Raw genomic sequence first — 5,504 nt, forward strand, 5'->3', positions numbered from 1 at the left:
CTTGAGTCGTTCTTGCATCTAACAAAATTCTTTTTTTTTAATGTTACTCTGGGCTGCGTTGAACAAAGCGAGTTAGCACAATTTAAACTCCAAAACTGATTGGTCGCTTAAGTAACTGACATGTGACGTGCTACACCGTCACCGGGGACTCGGCGAGTGGTAAGAGGCTTAAAAACAAACTATCTATACTGTCACCAAACAACTCTTGGTCTGCATTTTGTCAGAATAAATTGTTTTCCATCTTGTGCACCTGAGTAGTTCGATTCCCACCCAGTATCCAGTAAGGGTCCTGGCTAGACCCCCATGCTAGAAACCAGGCCTGGAGTGGCGCGGCTACGTCTGCAGCCTGTCCGCAGTTCAGGACACAAGCATTTCACTGCATGTTCACTATATTTGTACTGTGGATGACTGCAGCAGTAGCTGACATTAACAGGTTATCTGGAAGTTACAAAGAGCAGCTGACCTACATTTGCTCGCTCTTTCAAGACCGTGTTTAAATAAACATGGTCAGAAGTTTACACCATGGGCGTAAATGTCTAATTTTAGGCTTTTAACGATTTCTTTGACATGCTCTTTTTGGAAGGATACCACAGTCTAGCTAGAATCAGGAACCAAACAGAGCAATGCCAGTCTTGTCAGGTCCTGATTTAAAGTTGCCTCCTCCAAACTCCACCCTCCCTCTCAGGATGAACATAAATATTTCTCTCCCCGGATGTTCGGTCGTCTGACTCCTTGACCCGCGGTGTGCGTAAAAGAAGGCCGTTTCCCTCATGTCACTGTAATTTTCTTTTAGGGTTGTGTTCTTGTTTTTCTGTCTATCGAGCATTTCCGCTAATGAGAAAATCTGCTTCCCTGCTGTAAAAGTACCTCTAAAAATGAAAAAACCCAAAACTCTTTCCCTCACTTAACCTCAGTCTAAGAGGGCGTGACATTGATTTAATAAAGTTTTTTGGGACGATAAATAGGACCGAGTTCTGAATATGTGTGCGGTGCTTTTTCATTCAGGGTTAGGGTTATATTATTTTACACATATAAGGAGTTGAGTCGGGGCCGTGTGCATGTATGAAAAATAAATTCTTTGCACGGACATCGATACTTATAGGTTACAAGCATTAGGAAATACGACATCTCAAACATTAGCTGAACAATGAGAAAAAATCATGCTCATGGTCACTCAGATAATCTTAAAGGTTTAAATGTGATGACAAAGTTCATTTTATTGTGTCTGTAATAAGGTTATAATCAGAAGGTAAAATAAATCTAAATCCACTCTTGTAAAAAGAAAGAAGAAAGAAGTTTCAGTCTTTACCAAAAATGGTTATCAAGACCTCTACTCACTATCTAATATTGATACTAATAATAGAGACTGAAACATTTAAACTGTGTACTGAACAGAATTCCAACTACACGCTTCTCACTTCTGGAGGTCAAAAGGTCAAAGGTCATTAATCAAACTCACATTCTTGAGTGACACAAGCCATTTAGCCATAACTACTGTCAGACTCTGATTTAGTGCTCAGCTCAGATAAAATAATTATTGTGGGTGATTTTAACATCCATGTAGATGCTAAAAATGACAGCCTCAACATTTAATCTGTTATTAGACTCAATTGGCTTCTCTCAAAATGTAAAAGAACCCACCCACCACTTTAATCACACTCTAGATCTTGTTTTAACATATGGCATAGAAACTGAACATTTAACAGTGTTTCCTGAAAACCCTCTGCTGTCTGATCATTTTCATGGATGTTGAAATCACCCACAATAAATATTTTATCTGAGCTGAGCACTAAATCAGAGAAAAAGTCTGAGACGTTTTGTTTTTGTCACGTTTGTTGTAATGAGGAGTTTCCCTCGCAATAAAGCTGCGTCCTAAGTTAACTCTCTGTTCTGCATTGTGGGTCCTTCGTCTTTCCTGCACACAGCACGCCGTGACATTGAGTCTCTGCCTCTGAGCTGCTTCACTTTTACTTTGGTTGAGTTTGCAGAACTGCCTCCCTCTCCTGCGTTGCTGGTAAGTCCTTCGTTCCCTCACACTGCAGGTCATTACATCACACAGGTGTAAACAGGTGTGCTATTTGCAGGTTGTATCCGTACAGGTCGCCTCCTTCCTGAACCTGATAGTCAGAATGAAGCAAGCTGCTTTCACTTTGGCGTGTTCGTGTTTCTCAGGAATGTTAGGCTTGGATTGGTGCTCAGACTCTCCTCCTGCTGCTGATCAGCCTTTTTGTTGTTACTGTGACCTGTTACTTTAGACGTGTTTTGGCCTTAGGGCTGGATCAGGGTCACCGGATCTAGAGAAAGTTTCTTAGGGGGGCATGGTTAGCTCAAATCAAAGCCTTTTTAAACACATATGTTACATATGGTTACAATGGTTCACATGCAGTAAGTCTACACGTTTGTATAACTGAATTATTTTCTTTAGCCCACATAATGAAACACCTCAGTTACACGTGTGAGTTTGGATGTTATGTACTGTGTAGCCTGTATAATAAATAAATATGTAGCCCAATAAAGCTACACAACATGGGGCGGTTCATTTACAAACACAAGTCTAACTGAAGCTTCACACTTTGTTTGTTAGAAAAAATCAGATTGTTGCTTAAATTTACACAAAATGTCAGAAATCTGCACCGTCATGAACAAAAAGCTCATTTTCATGATTTGTTGGGTTCACCCTCTGGGGAGCACGACATAACCGCACACTTTTCACTACTTTGTGTTGCCTCACGTGTTGCCTTTTTTCTTTCTTTACTGTTTGTGTGACGATAGTATTCAGAAAAAAGCATAGCTTTTATATATATATTTTATCCTAACTCTGGGTTTAGTCACCTGTCATTAAAATTTCAAAAAAGGAAGTCTGAACGTTCAGCGTGGCTGCAGCTTGTTGCTACGTCAGCTTAAATCAGTCATGTGATTTGGAGGTGCAGCACACTGAGAGTTAATTACACTCACCTTCAGTCCATTTCCACAGTGTCACAACCAACCAGCTGTGTGAAATCCACAGTGTTGTTCAAAAAGTGCTCTGGAACAATAATAGGCATCGGTTGCTACTGACAACAAGAAATATAGCCGCTCCACGCTATGGGCTGAACCATTTGTTAATGGTAGAGGCGGGGGGAGTGGGGGTAACACTGTGCAATATATTCAGCTTTAGAATTTGACAGCCTCGCCTCTGTCAGTGCGCCCCAGGGCAGCTGTGGCTACAATGTAGCTTACCGTCATCAGTGTGTGAATGTGTGGATGACTGGATGTAGTGTAAAGCGCTTTGGGGTCCTTAGGGACTAGTAAAGCACTATACAAATACAGGCCAATTACTATTTAATGCTGTCTTATTTAAATATACATCACTGTCATATGCTAAACTAGGGTGGCAAGAGATCATTTTGTCGTCTTTGTTCACTGTGAGTCCATCAGATACGGAGCCCCGCAAGGGACATGGGAGAAAAAAAATTAAGATGAACTTTTGCGAGATCTCGCAAAACTAACTCGGGATCTCGCAAAAGTTTTGCGAGATCTCGTCCTATTCCACTGCAGGGCAACCTGCATGTGGCCAATAAAGCTTTGATTGATTGATTGATTGATTGATTGATTGATTGAAAAGTTGAATTCCAACAATGGCGGCAGCTACTTAGTTGTAATATTACTCTTTCTGGGTCACAAAATAAACTTTTAAGATATTTTGAGGCGTGAATGTAGCTGTGTAAACGTCAAATATCTGCTCGATTTACAAGACATCACATATTTGGAAAAGTGCTCCGACGTTTTTGGAGACGTCTGACACGCACCATCTTGAAGCTAACGAGAGGTCGAGACCTACTACAGCCGGGGGGAACACTGCTCTCCCGGCACATCGTGCCTCGACCTCCCGGTCGGCTTCGAGCTGGCAGCCTCCGAATGCGGCTAAAACTTTTGCAAGATCTCGCAAAACTTTTGTGAGATCCCGAGTTACTTTTGCGAGATCTCGCAAAAGTTCATCTTAATTTTTTTTTCTCCATGTCCCTTGCGTGGCTCCGTAATCAGACACCTTTGCTGTAGTTTGATGTTTACTCTCTGCTTCCTTTATAGTGATCTACTCTGCAGAGGATTTGATGTCCAACCAACCATACACCACAGAGATGTTCAACCAATCATACGCCACGGAGATGTCCTACTATGAATATGAATATAATGTCAGTGACTACCAAGATTATGATGGATTTTGTGTTTTTCACCACACTGAGAGTGTGGTGAAGGTGATCGGCCCGTACATCCACTCCATCTTCTGCATCCTGGGCCTCGTGGGGAACAGCCTGGTCATTGTCACCTACGCCTTCTACAAGAGGATCAAGTGCATGACCGACATCTACCTGATGAACGTGGCCATCGCCGACCTGCTGTTCATGCTGGCGCTGCCGTTCATCATCTACAACGAGCTGTGGTCGTGGCCGATGGGGCAGGTGGCCTGCAAGCTGCTGCGCGGCTCCTACAGCGTGAACCTGTACAGCGGCATGCTGCTGTTCGCCTGCATCAGCACCGACTGCTACATCGCCATCGCCCAGGCTCGGCGCAGCCTCAGACTGCGCTGGCTGTCGTACAGCTCCATCATCTGGATCTTCGGCATACTCGTGTCCGTCCCCACCTTCTACTTCTACGAGTGGTACGAGCCGTCATACATGAATGGCATCATATTTGACGATGATAGCCAAACTGATATCCAGAGCTCGACTCTTGAGTACGTCTGTGAGCTCAAGTTTGAAGACCCAGCCATGGCGGTGAAGGTGGCTGTCCCCATCATCCAGATCAGCGTGGGTTTCTTCCTGCCACTCTTCATCATGATCTTCTGCTTCAGTGGCATCATCATCACCCTGCTTAAGACCAAAAATCTCCAGCACCACAGAGAGGTTTGGGAGATGCTGGTGGTTGTGGCCATGTTCATCATCTGCCACCTGCCCTACAACATAGTGCTGCTGTACGACACGGTCACCATGTTTCTGGAGCGCTTGTGTGAGGAGGCGGACATGCTGCAGATGGCCCTGACAGTGTCGCAGACCATTGCTTACTTGCACTGCTGCCTGAACCCGATGCTGTACGCCTTCGTGGGAGTGAACTTCAGGAACCACTTCAGGAGGATCTTCAGGGACCTGTGGTGTCTCGGAAAGGCCCCACGCCGCTTCTCCAGAGTCACCTCTGACTTCTACATGTCCTAAACTCTGCGCTCGATTGACGGGTCCAGCAACAGTGGCGCTTCTTTCACCATGTGAAGACATCCGTGGGTTGATCTTTGAAGATCCAGGTCTCTAACACCGAACCCGATTCACGTCTGTCGCAGCGACGAAATGAAACGCCGAGCTGCACCTCTTATTCTGATTCATTATTTTAATCGTGAAATATACAAACTCCTGCATTTTCTTTCTTTTGTGATTATTTTGTGAGTGATGACTGTCAATGTTTTGTCACCTGAAACGGCGGCTGAACGTGCAGAACCGCGAAAAAACATCTGATTTAAACTCATCTGATCTCTC

General features: G+C 44.0%; 1 pseudogene; it reads left to right on the forward strand.

Annotated features, from left to right (window-relative positions):
• The first annotated feature begins 4,145 nt into the window (after window positions 1–4,145).
• On the forward strand, window positions 4,146–5,243 carry LOC134637368 (C-C chemokine receptor type 6-like; annotated as a pseudogene).
• Window positions 5,244–5,504: the final 261 nt, after the last annotated feature.

This window comes from Pelmatolapia mariae, linkage group LG10_11, assembly GCF_036321145.2.
Source record: "Pelmatolapia mariae isolate MD_Pm_ZW linkage group LG10_11, Pm_UMD_F_2, whole genome shotgun sequence".
NCBI lineage: Eukaryota > Metazoa > Chordata > Actinopteri > Cichliformes > Cichlidae > Pelmatolapia > Pelmatolapia mariae.